This window comes from Bos javanicus, chromosome 23 (assembly GCF_032452875.1).
Source record: "Bos javanicus breed banteng chromosome 23, ARS-OSU_banteng_1.0, whole genome shotgun sequence".
NCBI classification, from domain to species: domain Eukaryota; kingdom Metazoa; phylum Chordata; class Mammalia; order Artiodactyla; family Bovidae; genus Bos; species Bos javanicus.
This window is the reverse complement of record NC_083890.1, coordinates 19,387,329-19,409,901: the sequence shown is the minus strand read 5'-3', so window position 1 is coordinate 19,409,901 and position 22,573 is coordinate 19,387,329. Positions and strand designations below refer to the sequence as shown.

At 44.9% G+C, this 22,573-nt stretch overlaps 1 long non-coding RNA gene across 1 annotated transcript; it reads left to right on the top strand.

Annotated features, from left to right (window-relative positions):
* The first annotated feature begins 2 nt into the window (after positions 1-2).
* Positions 3-20,507, top strand: LOC133236351 (uncharacterized). Its single transcript, XR_009732851.1, has 2 exons — positions 3-84; positions 19,532-20,507. It is a non-coding gene; the product is annotated as an uncharacterized LOC133236351 (long non-coding RNA).
* The last annotated feature ends 2,066 nt before the right edge of the window (positions 20,508-22,573 follow it).

The following is a 22,573-nucleotide window of genomic DNA, read 5'->3' as shown; positions in this document are numbered from 1 at the left end:
GGGCGACGGAGCGTGAGACAGGTCCTCGGATTGGATGCCGCAGCCGCGGTCGATGTAACTCCCTTTCCGATTGGTTAGATTCAGGTACCACCTGGGGACAGAGGCTTTGGTGGGGCTGAAAAGGGTCCGGAAGGAGTGGTTCGTTCTTCTCTCCTCCCAAGCCCTTTCCCTAAGCGTCCCAGGGCTGAGTGCCCTTCAGGGGACCTGAAACGCAGCGAGTCCCGGAAAGGGCCTCTGACTATTGCACAGCCCTTTGCAGTTCACTCCCAGTTAACTCCAGGCTCCTGCAGGCTTAGGTATCTACTGGAAAAACGGCTTTGGCTGCCTCAGGGCCCAGCACAAGTTTAGAGCAGCTTTAGCCAGTTCCTGTGAGTTGGGATAAATACAGTGTGATACAAAACAGTATAATTCTGTGTTACTGGGGAAGTAAGCACCTTAACAGGTGAATTGAGTACTAGGCAGTTTATGAGTAAGGTTGCAAAAAACACAGTCCGTGCAGTAGGGACCTAGGAATGGCTACCGACTGAGAATGGGCATTTCTTTTTGACAGATACATGTGGGTCTGAGTTTTAGTGTACAACCATTACCCAGACTCCAGAGTTCAGAAGCAGCTGCAGAGACAGTTTGGGCTAGATATATTCTGTTGATTATTAGTTTGTACTTTCAGAAGTTAATTCCAGTTTCAAACCTCAAGGCTGGCCTGTGCACCTCTGAATGGAAGCATCTCAGATCCCTGGGCTGTCAGAGCTGGAAGGAATGGCAGAGGCCTTGTTGACCAGTCCCTACAATCTGCCAGATCAGAGTTTGAATCCTCACTCAGTAGCTGAGCAATCTTGGGCCAGTGTCTCAACCTGTTTGAGCTTCTATGTCCTCATCTCTGAAATGGGCCCTTCTACAGCCTCTTAGGGTCATTGTCAGATAACTGAGATAAAGCAAGTAAAGTACTCAATACACATGGTGTCAGTGATTGTTATTGCTGTGACCATAACAATATTCAGGGAAGTCTGAGCTCTGGGGGAAATGACATGATGCCCAACTGAGCTGAATTCAGTGCTCTGTCATTTGGGGTGTATGATCCTGCTTGTTCATTCACTGGGTGCTTGACTGCTTAAGGAGTAAACCAAACTGCCTGCCTTAAAGGTCAGATGGTTATGGAGACAGTAGCTGGAAGAGCATCAGGAGAGAAGGACTCCCTTCATCCACTGCCCCTACCACCACCCCTGCCCTTGTGACTGGGTCAGATCAGGGAGCCCTGTGCACTCTGCTTTCCTCTGTAAGATAATGTGGTCAAGAACAGAGGGACAAATGTTATCCTACAAATATTTACTATTTCAACTGCAAATGAAAGCCTATTTCAGTTGGGCTTAAATAATAAGGATATGCCTGATCTCACAAAACAGGAAGTTCAGAGGTAGGACAGGCTTCAGAACTGGTTGAATTAGCAGCTCAACAATATCACCATATCTTGAGTTCCTTCCTCACGTGCCTATTAACAGACTTGGCTTCTGGTTCCTCTAGTGGTAAAGATAACAGTGGCAGCAGAGATCATATGGTTCATTTTTCACTTCTACCAAGCAACAGAAGTGACTTCTAGGGGGTTTTTTTGTTTGTTTTTGTTTTTGGCTCCAGCAACCATCTCCTTCGATCACTTTGATTAGAATTGTTTTATTTGCCCAAACCTAGGCCAGCAAGGAATATGAAATTCCCAGCAGACCAATTCAGTCTGCACTTATGAGCTGAGTTCTCTTTCCCAGTCTGCACCACTTGTGTCAACGGGAGTGAGGTGGAGTGGGTGTTAGAAAGGCCACCAAAAGAGTTCACTATAGGAAAGTTGAAGATCATTTATCATAATAACAGGAAACACAACCGCAACAAATTTTCCATTTCCAATGTGATTTTTTTTAACATATTGCTTTATTTAGGTAGGCAAAAGAATAGCATTCATTTATAATACACTTCCGGGCTTCCCAGGTGGCTCAGTGGTGAAGAATCCACCTGCAAATGCAGGAGATGTAGGAGGCTTGGGTTCCATCTCTGGATCTGGAAGATCCACAAAGGAGGAAAGGGCAACCCCCTCCAGTATTCTTGCCTAGAGAGTTCCATGGACAGAGGAGCCTGGCGGGCTAGTCTGTGGGGTTGCAGAGAGTTGGACGCCACTAAAGCAACTAAAAACACATGTATAATATTCTTTCAGCTCACCTTTTGAAAAAAGAATTGTATATAAATCTTAGCAATAGGGATACAGTTTAGACCCTTTTTGTGTTGGAGACTGAAATGAGCTAGGAGCTACAGTATACATCCATTGTGTGCAAGTGACTGTGGTGCCCCAAAGAGAACTGACTTGGCTCAATACACACAAAACAATTACAACTAGAGTCTTTGCCTCCATGGCCAATGGCAGGTTTGGAAGCAGCCTGTTAGAGGCAGTATCTCTTTTCCCTCCCATTAACTAGACACCAGATTTATTGTTTATTCATTGCTGTTCATTCTCTCAGTCATATCCGACTCTTTGTAACCCCATGGACTGCAGCACACCAGGCTTCTCTGTCCTTCACCATCTCCCAGAGCTTGCCCAAATTCATGTCTGTTGAGTCCGAGATGCCATCCAACCATCTTATCCTCTGTTGCCCTCTTCTCCCCCTGCCTTCAGTCTTTCCCAGCTTCAGTGTCTTTTCCAGTGAGTTGGCACTTCTTAAGAGGTGGCCAAAGTACTGGAGCTTCAGCATCATTCCTTCCAGTAAATGTTCAGTGTTGATTTCCTTTATTCATTAATGCAAAATATTTAAAATAATTTACCCTGTTTTCAAAATCAAAGACATAGCTCTTCATGCAGTTATTTCTCTTTTAAGTTCCTAATAATGATGCATCACTCATTGCTGGCAGGAAGGGGTCAGAAGTTACAGGGAAAAAAGTTTCAGAAGAAAAACCATACCATCCCCCAAGAAAAAAGTTCCTGTCCACTGCTCGGTCTGATTTAATGACAAAGCTGAAACTGATGAATCAAATTTCAAGTCACTATTTTAAGTTTCACTTGTTAATATACTTTAGATGTTAATGTAAAGACAACATAATACAGTTTTCTCTTAAATATGAGGAGGAAATGACCTTAGAAATCATAGTACTTTAGTAATTTTGAAATTTCGTTTAACGGAATCCCCACACCCACTCCATCTTCAGCAGGACTGCATTTGAATAATCTCAATCAAGTAAGATTGTAAACTATTTTGAATGCTCCTGTTAAAAGTGATTCTGTCTTATCCATCATGAACTACTTAGTATTAGGCATTCTTCATGCTTTAGGAATTTTTTTAAGTATTTAATAAAGTTATGCAAGAAATAATATAAATTCTTTTGAGGCCTTCCTATGTGGAAGTTAAGTTCAGTTCAGTCACTCAGTCGTGTCTGACTCTTTGTGACCCCATGAAACGCAACATGCCAGGCCTCCCTGTTCATCACCAACTGCTAGAATTTACCATATCTACTGAGTGGAAGGCAATGTGCTAAATTTTAGAAAAGATGCAAAAATAAGTTAGATTTGGTCCCTGTTGCCAAGGTGACCCTAATCCAGAAACGCTTGTGGAGAGGATGTGACTTTTTGGCTGCCCACAACCCATTTCCCCTTCTGGTGGTTCCTCTGGGAAACCATACCATCTTCACTCTTAGTCTTACTGGGGCTGATGACACTCCCTTCTCCAGCATGGACTTCTAGGATGACCAGCTATCCCAGTGTGCCCTAAATCCAGGGATTTCCTGGAGCATGAGCCTTATAGCCCTGAAACCAGAAAAGTCCCAGGCAAATTGGGATGAGCTGGTCACACCTTTGCTTTTTGCTTCCCTTCTTTTCACAGCTATTGGTAAGGCCTCCCCAGACAGCCATTTTGCTTTTTTGCATTTCTTTTCCATGGGGATGGTCTTGATCTCTGTCTCCTGTAAAACGTCACGAACCTCATTCCACAGTTCATCAGGCACTCTATCTATCAGATCTAGGCCCTTAAATCTATTTCTCACTTCCACTGTATAATCATAAGGGATTTGATTTAGGTCATACCTGAATAGTCTAATGGTTTTCCGTACTTTCTTCAATTTAAGTCTGAATTTGGCAATAAGGAGTTCATGGTCTGAGCCACAGTCAGCTCCTGGTCTTGTTTTTGCTGACTGTATAGAGCTTCTCCATCTTTGGCTGCAAAGAATATAATCAATCTGATTTCAGTGTTAACCATCTGGCGATGTCCACGTATAGAGTCTTCTCTTGTGTTGTTGGAAGAGGGTGTTTGTTATGACCAGTGCATTTTCTTGGCAAACCTCAATTAGTCTTTGCCATGCTTCATTCTGTATTCCAAGGCCAAATTTGCCTGTTACTCCAGATGTTTCTTGACTTCCTACTTTTGCATTTCAGTCCCCTATAATGAAAAGGACATCTTTTTTTGTGTGTTAGTTCTAAAAGGTCTTGTAGGTCTTCATAAAACCGTTCAACTTCAGCTTCTTCAGCGTTACTGGTTGGGGCATAGACTTGGATTACTGTGATATTGAATGGTTTGCCTTAGAAATGAACAGAGATCATTCTGTCGTTTTTGAGATTGCATCCAAGTACTGCATTTTGGACTCTTTTGTTGACCATGATGGCTACTTCATTTCTTCTGAGGGATTCCTGCCTGCAGTAGTAGATATAATGGTCATCTGAGTTAAATTCATCCATTCCAGTCCATTTCAGTTTGCTGATTCCTAGAATGTCGACATTCACTCTTGCCATCTCTTGTTTGACCACTTCCAATTTGCCTTGATTCATGGACCTGACATTCCAGGTTCCTATGCAATATTGCTCTTTACAGCATCGGACCTTGCTTCTATCACCAGTCACATCCACAGCTGGGTATTCTTTTTGCTTTGGCTCCATCCCTTCATTCTTTCTGGAGTTATTTCTCCACTGATCTCCAGTAGCATATTGGGCACCTACTGACCTGGGGAGTTTCTCTTTCAGTATCCTATCATTTTGTTTTTTCATACTGTTCATGGGGTTCTCAAGGCAAGAATACTGAAGTGGTTTGCCATTCCCTTCTCCAGCGGACCACATTCTGTCAGATCTCTCCACCATGACCCGCCCATCTTGGGTTGCCCCACGGGCATGGCTTAGTTTCATTGAGTTAGACAAGGCTGTGGTCCTAGTGTGATTAGACTGACTAGTTTTCTGTGAGTATGGTTTCAGTGTGTTTGCCCTCTGATGCCCTCTTGCAACACCTACCGTCTTACTTGGGTTTCTCTTACCTTGGGCGTGGGATATCTCTTCACGGCTGCTCCAGCAAAGCGCAGCCAATGCTCCTCACCTTGGACGAGGGGTATCTCCTCACCGCCGCCCTTCCTGACCTTTAACGTGGGATAGCTCCTCTAGGCCCTCCTATGCCCGCGCAGGCACAGCATGGGGTTGCTCCTCCCGGCCACTGCCCCTGACCTCGGACGCTGGGTATCTCCTTTCGGCAGCCCCCGCTGACCTCGGACGCAGGGTAGCTCCTCTCGGCCGTTCCTGCGCCGTCGCAGGCTGGCACTCTTGGCCGCTGCCCCTGACCTCGGACGTGGGGTAACTCCTCTTGGCCACCGCCCTTCAGGCATGGGGTCCTCCCGGCTTCTGCCCCTGACCTCGGACGTGGGGTAGCTCCTCTTGGCCACGCTTAGCGCGCCGGTCGCAGCCGCCTGCACTTTAGCGTGCGGTCGCCGGCTCTTCTCTGGATCCTTAACCGGAGGTCTTCTGGAATTTGAGACCAGGCTGAATGAGCTTCAGAATGGGAAAGACTAGAGATCTCTTCAAGAAAATCAGAGATACCAAAGAAACATTTCATGCAAAGATGGGCTCGATAAAGGACAGAAATGGTATGGACCTAACAGAAGCAGAAGATATTAAGAAGAGATGGCAAGAATACACAGAAAAACTGTACAAAAAAGATCTACACGACCCAGATAATCATGATGGTGTGATCACTGACCTAGAGCCAGACATCCTGGAATGTGAAGTCAAGTGGGCCTTAGAAAGCATCACTACGAACAAAGCTAGTGGAGGTGATGGAATTCCAGTTGAGCTATTCCAAATCCTGAAAGATGATGCTGTGCAAGTGCTGCACTCAATATGCCAGCAAATTTGGAAAACTCAGAAGTAGCCACAGGACTGGAAAAGGTCAGTTTTCATTCCAATCCCAAAGAAAGGCAATGCCAAAGAATGCTCAAACTACCGCACCATTGCACTCATCTCACACGCTAGTAAAGTAATGCTCAAAATTCTCCAAGCCAGGCTTCAGCAATACATGAACCGTGAACTTCCTGATGTTCAAGCTGGTTTTGGAAAAGGCAGAGGAACCAGAGATCAAATTGCCAACATCCGCTGGATCATGGAAAAAGCAAGAGAGTTCCAGAAAAACATCTATTTCTGCTTTATTGACTATGCCAAAGCCTTTGACTGTGTGAATCACAATAAACTGGAAAAATTCTGAAAGAGATGGAAATACCAGACCACCTGATCTGCCTCTTGAGAAATTTGTATGCAGGTCAGGAAGCAACAGTTAGAACTGGATATGGAACAACAGACTGGTTCCAAATAGGAAAAGGAGTACGTCAAGGCTGTATATTGTCACCCTGCTTATTTAACTTCTATGCAGAGTACATCATGAGAAATGCTGGGCTGGAAGAAACACAAGCTGGAATCAAGATTGCCGGGAGAAATATCAATAAACCTCAGATATGCAGATGACACCACCCTTATGGCAGAAAGTGAAGAGGAACTAAAAAGCCTCTTGATGAAGGTGAAAGTGGAGAGTGAAAAAGTTGGCTTAAAGCTCAACATTGAGAAAACAAAGATCATGGCATCCGGTCCCATCACTTCATGGGAAATAGATGGGGAAACAGTGGAAACAGTGTCAGACTTTATTTTTCTGGGCTCCAAAATCACTGCAGATGGTGACTGCAGCCATGAAATTAAAAGACGCTCACTCCTTGGAAGGAAAGTTATGACCAACCTAGATAGCATATTGAAAAGCAGAGGCATTACTTTGCCAACAAAGATTCGTCTAGTCAAGGCTATGGTTTTTCCAGGGGTCATGTATAGATGTGAGAGTTGGACTGTGAAGAAGGCTGAGCACCGAAAAATTGATGCTTTTGAACTGTGGTGTTGGAGAAGACTCTTGAGAGTCCCTTGGACTGCAAGGAGATCCAACCAGTCCATTCTAAAGGAGATCAGCCCTGGGTGTTCTTTGGAAGGAATGATGCTAAAGCTGAAACTCCAGTACTTTGGCCACCTCATGCGAAGAGTTGACTCATTGGAAAAGACTCTGATGCTGGGAGGGATTGGGGGTAAGAGGAGAAGGGGATGATGGAGGATGAGATGGCTGGATGGCATCACTAACTCGATGGACATGAGTCTGAGTGAACTCCAGGAGTTGGTGACGGACAGGGAGGCCTGGCGTGCTGCGATTCATGGGGTCACAAAGAGTCGGACACGACTGAGTGACTGATCTGATCTGTTCTGATCTGGTCACACCTACTCTGACCCTAGCCTGGCCTATTAGAGCCACTTCTGGTCCCTTGACCACATGACTTCATTCTGTAATGGGGACAGAATGGGACATGCCTTGGGCCAGACTAAAAAGATTCAATCCTGACACATTTGTTAAAGCATCTGAGAAAGAGTCAGTCTTTCAGGAGCAGCTAAATAAGTAGAAAACAAGCATCTCTTGTTTTATTGCCCGTCACAGGTATTACTTTATTTATTTATTTTTTTAAGCAAATTGAAGGTTTGTAGCAGCCCTGTGTTGAGCAAGTCTGCTGCTGCTGCTGCTAAGTCACTTCAGTCGTGTCCGACTCTGTGGGACCCCATAGATGGCAGCTCACCAGGCTCCCCCGTCCCTGGGATTCTCCAGGCAAGAACACTGGAGTGGGTTGCCATTTCCTTCTCCAATGCATGAAAGGGAAAAGTGAAAGTGAAGTCTATGGGCACCATTTTTCCCACAGCATTTACTCACTTCATGTCTCTGTGTCTCACAGTATTTCAAATTTTAAAATCATGATTATACTTGTTATGGTTTTCTGTGACCAGTGACCTTTGATGTTACTATTGTAATTGTGTGGGGCACTGCAGGACCACTCCCATGTAAGACTGCACATTCAGTGGACGAAAGCTGTGTGTGTATTCTGACTGCCCTGCCCCCCAGCTGTTCTCCCATCTCTCTCCCTCTCCTTGGGCCTCCCTGTTCCCTGAGACACAACAATGTTGAAATAAGGCTAAATAGTAACCCCACAATAGCCTCGCTAAGTGTTCAAATAAAAGGAAAATTCTCACTTCTCTCACTTGAAGTCAGAAGCTAAGAAATGATTAAATCCAGTGAGGAAGGCAGGTTGAAGCCAAGATAGGCTAAAAGCTAGGTGCTTACACACAGCCAGGTTGTGAAAGCAAAGGAAAAGTTCTTGAAGGAAATGAAAAGTGCTGCTCCAGTGAGCACACGAATGATAAGAAAGTGAAACAGCCTTTATTGCTGATACGGAGAAACTTGGAGTTCTGGATGGAAGACCAAAGCGGCCACAATATCCCCTTAAACCAAAGCCTGATCCAGAGCAAGGCTGTAACCCTCTTCGAGTCTGTGAAAGCTAAGAGAAGTAAGCAACCTACACCGACAATATTTGAAGCTAGCAAAGCTGGTTCATGAGGTTTAAGGAGAGAAAACTTTTCTGTAATATAGAAGTGCAAGGTAAAGCAGCAAGTGCTGATAAGACACTACAGCAAATTACCCAGAAGCTATAGCTGAGATAATTAATAAAGGCGGCTACACTAAACAACAGATTTTCAATGTAGACGATATGCCCTTCTATTGGGAAGAAGGTGCCATCTAGGACTTCCGTAACTGGAGAGGAGAAGTCAGTGCCTGGCTTCAGGCCTCAGAGGACAGGCTGACTTTCTTGCTAGGGGCTAATGCTGCTGGTGACTTTAGGTTGAAGTCAGTACTCAGCATTCCAGAAATCATAGGGCCCTTCAGAATTATGCAAATTCTACTCTGCCTGTGTTCTATAAATGCAGCAACAGGAACTGGAGGATAGCACATCTGTTTTAAAATGTGGTTTACTGAGTATCTTAAGTCAATATTGTTGAGAACCACTGCTCAGAAAAAAATATTTCTTTCAAAATATTGCTACTATTGATAATGCAGTAGATGAAGGGAGCCCTTCTCTCCTGATGCCGATCTAGCTGCTACCTCCATCTCCATCTGACCTATACAGCAGGCGGTTCTGCCTACTCTTTAAGCAGTAATGCAGTGAACAAACACACAGGACATGCGTAATCTTATGCCTCAAATGCCAGCATGTTGAAATTCAACTCAGTTGGACAACATGTAATTTCCCCAGAGCTCGGCCTCCCCCGACCATTGTTCAAGTTGAGGAACATTGTTCTGGTCACAGCAATAAAAATCACTGACATTCAGCACATGTGCTGAGTACTTTACTTGCTTTATCTCATGCATTTGACAATGACCCTAAGAAGCTGGCATTGTAAGAGGGCCCATTTTGCAGGTGAGAACATGCAAGCTCAAATAGGTTGAGACATTGGCCCAAGATCGCTCAGTTACTGAGTGAGGACTCACACTCAGGTCTGGCAGACCTGGTCAACGTGGCCTCTGCCATTCCTTTCAGCTCTTATGGCCCATGGATCTGAGATGCCCCAGTTCACTAGTGCACAGGCCGGCCCTGGGGTGTGAAACTGGAATTAATTTCTGAAGGTACAAACTAGTAATCAACAGACTATATTTAGCCCCATACTGTCTCTTCAGCTGCTCCACTCTTGGGTTTTGTTAATGGCTATACACTAAAGCTCAGATCCCTGGGGTCAGGGCTGAGCTCTCTTAAATATTGAGGCACATGCTCTAAGAAGATAATTCAGGTGTATTACAGAGGAGGATGGAAAAAATAGCAAGACTTTTTATTATACCAAAGATTTCCATATAATTTCATATTTGCTTTGAGATACTTTGGATTGTTTCAGGCTAATTTTCATTCCTGAAAATACCTATCCTTTCTTCTTTGCCATAAGCAAAACTGGCTGGGCCCTTTCTTATTTCTGACCAGTCGTGAATGTATTTAATAATCCGTCTTGTTTAACCTAAGGCATCTGGATCGGTTATAGTTGGCCTTGTTGGACAGAGGTGAATACGTACCAGAGGGTACGGGAGCCCTGGATATTGCGTTGCTTTACTGGCTCCCCTTAAAATAAAAGATGTACTTGTTTGGTTGGCACAGTTTATCAGAAATAAACAGAAGCCACTTTTCTAGGAGTACAAAATTGGTGAACAAACCTGTATTGGGTTGTGGCTTCCTGAAGATCAAATCATACCAACACAACAAAATGGGATCTTTTAAGAAATGTCGCTATAGTAAAACTCAGAAGTTTAAAAAGAGAAAAGGCCTTTACAAAGCCATAGGGCTGGATGAACACCCAGAGCAGCGCCTCTGTGCTGTGTGCCCAGGCCGAGCCTGAGCCCAGACCGATTCTGCAGACACAGAAATGAGCGAGGGAGCCAGCAAGAGCTAAATACTTGGGAAGAAGAGAAAGTCACTTCTGTGTTCAGTGCCAGCATACCACCTCAGAGAAGAAGTCGGTAGGTTTCTGGCCCCTTTTCCAGAAGCCCGTGGAGTCCTGACTCCTCACCGCTGCCGATGCAGGTGATAATGGTACTGTCGCTGACCCCACCCAGGGCACCCAGACCCACCTCCTTCCCCAGGACACTCAGCATCATGATTTCCAACCACCCACTGAAGCTTCCCAGCCACAGACCCCAGCGTCCTCAAGGATTACCTCCTGTGGTCCAGCCTCTTGGGATTCAGTAGGGTCACCAACCTGCTCACTGAAATCCCTTATCTTCTTATTCCCTCTCCATGTCACTCGTCTGCAACCCTCAGATGTTCTTGGTGCCATTGAGCTGTTTTGCTCTCATCCTGGATGTTTGCCAGGGACACCCAATGTTTGCCAAATCCCCCAGCAGCTCATGAACTTCAGAGTGCTCCTCTACGTCTTCCGTGTACTCAGACAGGACTCAGACCCATGTCTGAATCTCTCCCAGAGATTCAGGGACATCAAACCTGTATTCGTTTACTGGGCTGCCTTTGCAAGGTACCACGGACTGGGTGGCTTAAACAACAGAAATTTATTTTCTTATGATTCACTGGCTGTCAGCAGGGTTGATTTCTTAGGAGGGCCTCTGTGTTTGACTTGTAGATGACCACCTTCTCCGTGGTCCTCCTCCTGATCTCCTCTTCTTGTAAGGACACCAGTCATATTTGGATTTGGCTCGCCCTTAGGACCGCGTTTGACTTTCATGACGTCTTTAAGGTCCTATCTCCATAGACAGTCACATTCTGAAATACTGGGGATTAGGGCTTCAACCTCTGCACTTGCAAGAGACACAATTCACAACCTACTCAAAGAGGTGGCTGGTCCAGCATGATTTACCTGCTGGCAGGTGCGCCCGTCACCCCAGCTGGTCAGTGTCCCACACTCGCTGGCCAGGGTCACGTGGCAGTCTGCTAACATCACCCACCTGCTTGTGATAGAAGCCACCCCACGCCTGGGTGGCCAGCCTTTTTTACTTTTAGTTTATATTATGCCACCGCAAGTCCTTTGTGGAATAAGGTGAAGTTACATATAAATGCATTTTACAACAGCATTCATTCTTTGTATACTGGAATCATGCTTTTAAAAAAATAATTTAAAAATTCAGCTACACTTTGAGCTCTGTGTTGTATTAGCCCTATCTTTCCAACCTACAATTTGAAGTTGACTGGAGTCATTTTGAAAATCAAGAAGCAAAAATCTAGGATGTGAGTCTATTGTTGCCTCATTCTTCACCCCAATTCCACACACATTTAAAAAAATTTTTTTCCATGTGTCTAGAACACACCTGGAAGGAACCCAGAAATATTTCTTCCCTAAGCATGGTATGTAATGTACGAAATGATTATTTCTAGGCTGTTTAAGTTTATGAATGACTGAAGAAAGTTAAAGCCAAAAAGGATCATAGAGACTATTGAATCAAGCCAGTGATTTACATGTAAGTAGCTTTAATTATCTACTTAGTTCTGAATAGCAAATTTGAAGCACTCATATCTTCCCTGAGGACATTGTAAAGCTGTCAGAGTGTATTGTACTCCTTTTAACAGCCTTCTCAGGCGTGTTCATACCTGGTTTGGGTACTTTAGAAGCTCCCTGAGCAGTGGAGCAGTCCTGTAACCTGACTGTCTTCCACGTGGACAGATTCATGTGTCTGTATCTGTTCAGTGAGCAGATTCGCATGGGATGCACGGCAACCCTGGATCAGTTATTTGAGCGCAGAGGCTTTTCACCTCTACAAGATGCATTTCAAATCCCAAGGCCTCCATGGGGCATTCTTTATTTTATGGTGGATTAGGTGGGAAAGGTAGAAGGTCTCAGTTCAACTCTTTTCATTTAGTGCATATGTGAGGGCCTGCTGTGTGTATCCTCTCTGTTAGCCTAGGCAAGAATAACAAAGCGTTTGTTGTAGGACCTTGTAATCTAGTTACTTATCAATCTCATCTTCCCTAGTGCCTCAGATGGTAAAGAATCTGCCTGCAATGTGGGAGACTCAGGTTTGATCCCTGGGTCAGAAAGATCCCTTGGAGGAGGTCATGGCAATCCATTCCAGTATTCTTCCCTGGAGAATCCCACGGACAGAGGAGACTGCTGGGCTACAGTCCATGGGGTTTTGAAGAGTCAGACATCAACTGACACTTTCACTTTCACTTTACTCATCAATCCAGTTAGGAGACTGTCACCGAGCAGATGCCTGGATGGTGGTCAGGTGCACCATCTTGGTTAAACATGGAAATAGGCCATTTCCTGGTCTTAATAATGTGGCAGACTGGCTTTAGTGAGAATGAAACTTAAGTGGCTTCTCCTGTTTCAGTAAAGGAGGTAAGCATAGACTCACAAAGTGTGAAAGTTGGAGAGGACCTTAGGAGGTCTGTGAGTCCATCCTACTTGCTGTCCAGGTGGGGAGGCTGAGGCCCAGAGGGGCAGGTTCAAGATCACAGTCCGTTACTGTCCAGCCCAGAACCTCCGCCTCGGTTCTCACTGCAAATCCTGAGCCCTCTTCTCTGTCCACATCCTCAGGACGAGCTCTGTCTTTAAGCAATAGTGCGGTGCCCTGGGGCAATTGTGCTGACGCAGCTAACGTTGAGGTCTGGAGAGCAGACCTGTGGGGGACTCTTACCAACACGCAGGCGTGCTGGGAAGGTGTAGGGCACGTCTCCTGGCTTGATTCATCTTAAGGCAGAGATTAGGATGGAGGCACTCTGAACTTGCTCCTGAGCTGATAGCTCACCGTGATCCTAGAATGCCACACCCTACTTGTTCCACAGTACTGTGCTGGATCGCAGGGCTCAGGTGGACGGAGAAGAAAGGTACCACCAGCAGCATCGGCGGTCAGCCGGCACTGCCTCTGTCCTGGTGCTGACGCCTGCAGGGTGCACGCACAGAAATGGCTGAGAGTGGCTGGTGACCTAAGCTCCTGCCAGCTTTCCTACAAGCGTTCTGGATAGTTCTTCCCTGCCACCCCTGCCTTGTGATGCCCATTGATGTGGCCAAGGTACCTGGAAGCACGTATCTTTGCCACCTATCTTTGTCTTGCTTTTGTGACCATTACATATATATGGATATATCTTTATATCCTTTGTGTATATATCTTTATATCCTTTGTGTGTATACACACACACACACACACACACACACTATATAAAGAGTTATATATCTTAGAATATAACTCATTGAATGGACCTGTTCACGATGGGGAGCAAGGTACTAAAGAGATGAGCCAGGCTGCGGATGTCAGGAGGAAATTCATTCTGGCACACAGGGCCCTGTCCTGGGGAGGGCCACTGCAGGCTTTCCAGCTCTGTTGTTGGGCTGGGACTCAAGAGTGGGGGACATGTGAGGGCAAGGGCAGGCCCCCAAATTAAGGGTATCTGACATGCTGGGCATGTGACGTAGCATGGGCCCACCGACCAGGTCTGTAGTAACACCATCAGCGTTGAGCTCTGGTTGGACCCAGACCAAAAAGCAGAGTTGACGCCAAGGTTTAAAACAGGGCTGGGAAAGAGCTCATTACAACCCTCCTTCTTAAGCCAGCTTTCGTTCTAGAGAATGAGAATGGAGGTGTGTTCCAGGCGGTAAAAGGAGAGACGAGAGGAGGGAGAGGAGGCAGGAATGACGTGATCCCTGACATGCGGAGCCTGAATGAACTCCGTTCACACCTGTGCCTTCGGGTCCGTTCCCTTGGCTGGCTGCTGCTCTTGGTCAGACCTGCAGTACTGCTTGCTTACCTTGACTTGCTTACCTTGCATCCCTAGGAGCTATCCCCAGGCCTCATGCCTAGGGAATGTGAAACTGGAAAGAACTAGAGTGGGAGGCATGTAGCAATCACCACAGCGGGTGTTTTGATGGTGGTTTTGCTGGCCAGTGTGCACCAATGACCTTGCAGTCACCTCTGGTGAGCAAGGGAAGCTTCAAGTATGTGTCTTGAGGCTGGAGGTAGATGAGCACAAGATGGTTAAGAAGGATTTTTCACTTTTTATTTTGTATTCTTTGATAGCCTTTGAATTCCTTTATCCTGTGTCTTCTTTTGTATAATTCTTAAGTGAATTAGAAGTGTATAAAATGACTTGTAAAAGTTAGAATAAGATGGAACTATGGACAGCACCAGTCTGCTTGGGCCCCAGTAAAGAGCTGTGGAGCTGGACCACGAGGAAGGGAGAGGCAGGTGAGAGGGGGGTACAGACCTGCAGCCTGTGCCAAGGCAGATGGTGTCATGGGCCAGCCTCCGGTCACACCACAAGGCAGACAGCACGAGAGCAGAGGCAGGGAGCTCGTAACGCGGGGCAAACCCCAGAACCTTGCCACGCCTGTTCCCTCATCTTTAAAACCAGTGTATGGGCGATGAGGTTAGTCCCAACCAACTCAGCAGGATTTGGGTTTTGTTGTTTTGTTTTGGTCTTTCCTAGTGACTTGGTATTTCCATGCCTTGTAGGTGTGATGTAGTGATTAGATATTGAAACAAGAGGAAGGGTCAAAGGCAGACAGAAATGACTAGAGGCATGTTGGGATGAGTTGATGACCTGATACATAAGGACCTACTTCCACCTGGCATCTCCAGAAAGCTAGAAACAGGACCTAATAAACACCATGTTTCCAAGAAAAGACAACTACTGGCATTTTGTCGGTGGCAGAAGAGAGGGATCAGCCATGTTTCTGATGGTCTTAAGAGTTTTAAATAACCGCAGGAAAGCCTTGGAGACTTTTCTTGAGGTATAAATCTCATTCTCTCCTTTGAAAAAGTCCCATAAACAAAATACTATCAAAATGATCGTTATTCTGCCAGTCATGTTAATGAGGAAATGTGCATTAAAAAAGTTTCTGTTCCCTCTTCTCATCAAGCTAGGCCCAGGGAATGCCAGCTCTAAGGCCAAATTATCCATACATGCATCCATAATTAAATGCCTGAACAAAAGCATACATCTGCAAGTTTGTATTGAAATATAGTTGATTTACAGTGCTTTTTTAGTTCCAGGTATACAACAATTGATATATATATATTATATAATATATATATACACACACACACATACATATATTTTTTTCAGATTCTTTTTCCTTATAGGTTATAATAAACTATTGAGTATAGTTCCCTGTACTATACGGGAGGTCTCTGTTGTTTATTTTATATGTAGCAGTGTGTATTTGTTAATCCCAAACTGCTAACTTAACCCTCCCCTCCTAACCTTAACTTTGTTCCCTGTGTCTGTTTCTGTTTTGTAAATAAGTTCCTTTGTGTCAGTTTTTTTAGATGGCACTAAGTGATACCATATGATATTTGTTTGTCTCGGTCTCACTTTATTGAGTATGACAATCTCTAGATCCATCCATGTTGCTGCAAATAGCATTATTTCATTCTTTTTATGGCTGAGTAACATTCCATTGAGTATATATACCACATCTTGATCCATTCATCTGTCAATGGACACGTTTATTTTCCTGTCTTGGCTCTTGTAAATATACGTGCAATTTTTACACTGATTTTTCTATAGAATTAATTTCATGGTTTTCCTGAGTTTTAGATGTGCGTGGTCTTTGTATAAATAAATAAATGCACACACACATATGTGCACACATTAAGTAAGGTGTTCTAGAAATGTAGAAAAAAGAGTACAATTCTTCCCTAATCGTACCACCCAGAGATAATCACTCATGACAATTGTGTGTGTGTGTGTTTGTTTTCTTTTGTATATGTTTCCATTTTTTTCCTAGGTCGATACATCAGAAAGACCAAAGGCAAGATTATATCTGTACAGTTTTCACCCTTTCAGCGTGCGGTGATATTGGAGCAAAGCCTCTGTTCTGCTTCCCAGAAAGGCCAGCTTCCGAGGGAGGTGGCCTTATTCACTCTCTCTCTTTTTAATTAAAAAAATTTTTTTCTTTGGCTGCATTGCACGTGAGATCTTAGTTCCCCAATCAGGGATTGAACCTTCATTCCCTGCATTGGAAATGCAGAATCTTAACCACTGGACCTCCAGGGAAGTCCTGTTCGCTGTCTCTTATTCACAACCCTGGGGCTGCTGCCCTGCATTTGAAGGGGTTATTCCACAGTGTTTGGGAGGGAGAGCTTGGAGAACTGGGTCTGGTCGTTTTTCTGCTCAATCTACTTGCTGTCCGTCGGACAGCCTGAAGGCCAAGAAGAATTGACGTTTGGACAAGACCCCAGCTCTAGGGGAGTGTGTGCCCATTTAGTTCAGCGGGACAAACTCTCTACCTTCTTCCTGGAGTTCAGTGTTCTGGCTTGACTGTTACTGACCTGACTTTTAAACCATTTTCTGTCTCTTCCTCTAATAAGAAACTCTGAAATCTGTCAGTTCCACAGAATTTCTGTCTACCTCCCCCATTACAGACCCTGCACCCACCTCTCCCCCCAGCCTCAGGCAGCCAGCGCTAGTTCCCCACACCTGGTCACCAGGCTCTGGAAGCTTCTCAGGGCCGGCTCCACGCTGGCACCCAGCCCTGCTCAGCAAACAAAGAACAGTTAGCACATTGTTCTCGGCCGAGTTCACAGTGTAAAACCTTCTGGGCCAGGCACAAGCTCCCTCCGCCCCCCTCTCCTGGTCACTTGGACTTTCTCGTTGTCCGGTGCTGACTCCTGGCTGGGGACCGAGGGCGGGCGGAGGCGGGGAGCAGGCTCATCCATCCCCCTGCAGCAGCGCCTTCCACCAGCTCAGCCAGGCTGGGAGCAGCCTCCTCGCCCATAATACTGACAGAGGCCACGGATTCTCCCAGCCTCTAGCAGATAGAAGAACTGTAGCGAAGGCTAGTATCATTCTAATTGTTTCTTTTCTACCATAATGACTCCTCCCATGCTGCTTTTGAAATCTCAAATGTGAATATTTTGCAAGCATGCATTTTGGCATCTGCCCTAAACCCACACTTAGCCCACCTTTAAGATAATCCACTAGTGCATTCTCCTAGATGGCAGTTTCCATAAAATTAAAATAGCTTCTGCCAATGAAATCTTAATTCTGGAAACCTGAAGCTGAAGTTTATTCTGTTTTGATGTGAACTAATCAACCTATCACACTTTGATATATGTCTCTAAGTGGTGGGAGAAGAAGATACCCACAAACCTTAAAAACCTTTGCCTAAAACACCATTTTTTCAAGTAAAATTATATTTTCTTTGCAGTCCCTTTGAAGACTTTTTAACTTTGAAAATTTATGGTCTAGTTATGTGACCCATATTTAACTCACTAAGAGAGCTTTTAAAAAGTACAGATGAGGGACTTCCCTGGCGGGCCAGTGGTTACGACCTGCACTTCCACTGCAGGAGGCTTAGATTCGATCCCTGGTCAGAGTACTAAGACCCTATAAGACACATAGCACAGCCAAAATAAATAATAAAAAGTACAGCTGTCTAGGCCACCCTCCTACCCATCATCCTGTTTGGATCCAACTATCCTAGGGAAACCTGGCATCCCTATGGCTTTAAAAGCTCCCCTGGTGATCCTAGTAGGCAGCCAGCTTTGAGGACCAGTGTTTCAGTCAATGAGAAGAGGTGCCTACACCCCACTGGATGGTCCAGCAATGAATGACATCACTGATACCAACGAACAAGACAATGAGTGACATCACCTGAAATCCATGAACAAAGAAGGTTACCATTTCAGATTAACTCAGAGGAAAGATTATGGGTTAAATGAACAAAAAGTACTGAAGAGATATTTATACACAGAATCGCAAACATTTCTAAGTAAACTGTGTCAGCATATGTTGAATTTTAACCACCGAGATGTTTCATTAGGGTACTTGTTAATCATGGATGGCCTGGAATGATGAAATTCAGGTCTCAGATTTTTTCTTTCCGGTTTTCCCAGCCACTCTGGTTGCCCTGGCAGCTTCAGTCTCTTGTTAGTCTTTGTTTCTCAGGAGGCTTAGAGCCTCTGTACGTGACTGAAGGTCCCATGTAGACCGACATTTCTAGGCCTTTGCCGGGATGCCTTCTGTCTGTCTGTGCACACACCTGAGTTTTTCTCTCTGCACAGGTGGTAAGCTGCACAGTGCTGTCAGGGCCTCTCTAAGTAGACGGTAGAGGCGTCGACTCTGAGCTGGGGTCAGGGGTACAGAGAGAAGCAGACATTTCTCCTCACTATTGTTGGTTGTTTTCTTTTAAACATTTTTTCATGAAAAGCTTCAAGCGTTCAGAAAACTTAAAAACACCCATATGCCACTGTCTTGATTCTGTGGTATAGTTGTCCCTTCAGCAGTGAAGCTTTGATCTACATGGATCTGCTTATACACAGACTCCTTTGCAAGACATAGCACTAGGGTACTACACGGTCTGCAGTTGACTGAACCCATGAACACAGTTATAAAGTCATAATCGGATTTTTGACTGCATGGAAGGTTGGCGTCCCTAAGCCTGGGACTGTTCAAGAGTCAGCCATTTCCGCACTTGCTTTACCCTCACATCTAGCTGTCTGTCCATCCGTCAATCCATCTCATTTTTCGGATGCATTTCAGTGTCAATTGTCATTAGAACACTTCACTTAGAAATTTTAGCAGCAGCATATCAATAATGGCAGTACAGAATTTGTTTAGGGTTATTTTCCTTTTCAGATAAAAACTACAGAGACGAAAATGTACAGATCTCAACTATACGGTTCTGAGCTTTGACAGATACACACACCTCTGTAGTTTAGAGTCCTGCCACAACACACAATGTTTCATTCCTCTGGAAAGAGTCCCTGGTAACCTTTCCTGTCTCCCCCATCCCCAGGCAACCATTGTTCAACTTTTAAAAAGTTATAGATTTGTTTTGCCCTCTGTAACATCACATATTAATAAAAGGAATAAAACCATACAGTAAGTACTCTTTTGTATCCGGTTGTTTCACTAACATAACACATGTAAGATTTACCTCTGTCGCTGTGTGTATCGGTTCATACCTTTTTATTAGGAGCCTTTGGCCCAACTTTGACTGAGAAGCATTGACCTCAAGACAGCTTGGAACCAGGCAAGGCCACAGCAGGCCTCTCTCGTGGATCACTCGGTGACAGAAGTCAGTGGCCGTGTCAGAAGGACACTCATGCAGCTCCCTGAATGGCACCTCGTGAGAAGGAACTGGGGCTTCCTGCCAACAGTCAGACGAGGGAGCCATCTTGCAAGCAGCTTCTGCAGCCCTAGAGAAGCCTTCTGATGGCTACAACTCTACCTTATGTAACTGTAGCCTCATAGGAGGAGAAGGCAATGGCAACCCACTCCAATAGTACTCTTGCCTGGGAAATCCCATGGACGGAGGAGCCTGGTAGGCTACAGTCCATGGGATCGTGAAGAGTCGGACATGACTGAGCGACTTCACTTTCACTTTTCACTTTCATGCACTGGAGAAGGAAATGGCAACCCACTCCAGTGTTCTTGCCTGGAGAATTCCAGGGACAGGAGCCTGGTGGGGCTGTTATCTATGGGGTTGCACAGAGTCGGACACGACTGAAGTGACTTAGCAGTAGCAGCAGCCTCGTGGGAGAGCCCGAGCCAGTATTCCATGACAATGAAATAGTGGCCAGCACTGCACAGGACGGGCTTCCCAGGCGGCACAGTGGTAAAGAATCCCTCTGCCAATGCAGTAGATACAGGAGACTTGGGTTCAATCCTTGAGTCTGGAAGATTCCCCTGGAGAAGGAATTGGTAACCCCCCCCCAGTATTCTTGCCCGGAAAATTTCAACAATGAAGGAGCCTGGCGGGCTACAGTCCATGGGGTCACAAAGAGTCGGACACAACTCAGCAGCTGAGCGCACACACGCACACACACACATATGCTGCACAGGGTAGATATACCAAGATTTACTTATTCATTTACCAGCTAATGGACACCAGGAGTATTTTCAGTGTGGGCCTATTGTGAATAAAGCTGTTTTGAGCATTCTTGTACAGATCTTTTTGTGTTTTCATTTCTCTTTAGTAAATAGGTATGAGAGGAACTGCTAGATATAGGGTAAGTATACTTCGAGGAGATCCAACCAGTCCATTCTAAAGGAGATCAGCCCTGGGTGTTCTTTGGAAGGAATGATGCTACAGCTGAAACTCCAGTACTTTGGCCACCTCATGCGAAGAGCTGACTCATTGGAAAAGACTCTGATGCTGGGAGGGATTGGGGGCAGGAGGAAAAGGGGACGACAGAGGATGAGATGGCTGGATGGCATCACCGACTCGATGGACATGAGTTTGAGTGAACTCCGGGAGTTGGTGATGGACAGGGAGGCCTGGCCTGCTGCGGTTCATGGGGTCGCAAAGAGTCGGACAGGACTGAGCAACTGAACTGAACTGAACTGATACATTAATTTTGTTTAAAAAAAGACAACCAGTTCTTTCCTTCAAGTAGGTATACTATTTTACATCCTCGAGGATGTTTTTATGAGAATCGAGGCACTCAGACATTCTTGCCAACACTGGTGTTGCCATAGTGTTGATTGTATAGTGCTATCTCATTGTATTTGTACTTATGTTCTAACTTTAGATTTTCTAGTACATGTGAGTTAACACTTGCCATGTGCAAAATATGCAAGGTGTCCAAGAGCCTAGCTCCTGAAAGCGTGGTCCATGAACCCATACTATTAGATTCTCTGGGAAATGCAGAGTCTCAGGCCCCACCCCAGGCCTGTTGTATTAGAATCTGTATTTCAACAAGATCCCTGTATAATTCTTACACATAATCAAGTTTAAGAAGCACAACATTAGGGGATGTAAAGATACATAAGATATGGTTATCTTCCTCATGAAATGAGGCAAGATAAAAAAGGTGTTGAGGGGACCTCCCTGGCAGTCCTGTGGATAAGACTCCGTGCTGCCATGGCAGGGGGCACAAGTTAGATTCCTGGCTGAGGAACTAGATCCCACTTGCTGTGTGGCATGGCCAGAGGATTTAAAGAAAGGGTGTTGGGGAAGGAAGTAAGATGAGGCTGTTACAATAGGCAGAATATGATGCTCACAGCAACAGACATGAAAACAAGTCTGGAGAGATGGGACAGGCTTTCATGGGGAAGGTGTCACTTATCCGGGTCATGAGCAATAGATAAGAAAGAGACAGGAAGACATGTATCCTTAGCTGCACTGTAGGTCAGTTACCCTGGTAAAACCAGGAGTTAGACTGAGAGATAGTGGTAGAAGAGAGAGCAACCTTTGGACTAGAATGACGATCCAAATAAGAAAGATGGAAACTGCAGTGACCCCATGATTCCTAATCCTGTAAGCTGTACATGTACAAGGTCGTGTGTACATGTGTATTCATTCAAGGAGACTTCTTAGTTTGAGACCTTAGAATGTAGACCTACTAGTACAGATACTATTATGCCATGATTTTTAGCAGCGACAATAGATTTTCTTGAATGATAGTAAGGAAGCTGCAAACATCAGAAATTCAGGACACTAAAAGTGCCACAGAATATTGGTATGGAAGTTGGGTACAAATAGAATTTTACGTATATATAGACAGATGTGTATACACATACACAAAATGAAATCAGATTTTGTTGTGAACAATCCAGAATTTAGATAGATATCACTACACTTTTTTTTCTATTCAATTTGAACATTACCCATGTTAGGAGCTAAGACGGGGTAAAGTGCTAGCTACTTGGAGTAAAACACATTAAAATTAGTTTGTAGATTGACTCTAGGAAAAAAGAATTACTAAAGAGATAAAAATTTTAAAGGGGCTGCAATGAATTTTTGTAATTGATATTGTTTTAAAATGCTATCCCATTTGTTTTGTTTGTCTAACAAGTCTAGGAAGGCATCATTTGAATTTACTAATAGTCTCAGCTGCTGCTACTGCTGCTAAGTCGCTTTAGTCGTGTCCGACTCTGTGCGACCCCTGAGACAGCAGCCCACCAGGATCCCCCGTCCCTCGGATTCTCCAGGCAAGAACATTGGAGTGGGTTGCCATTTCCTTCTCTAGTGCATGAAAGTGAAAAGAGAAAGCGAAGTCGCTCAGTCGTGTCC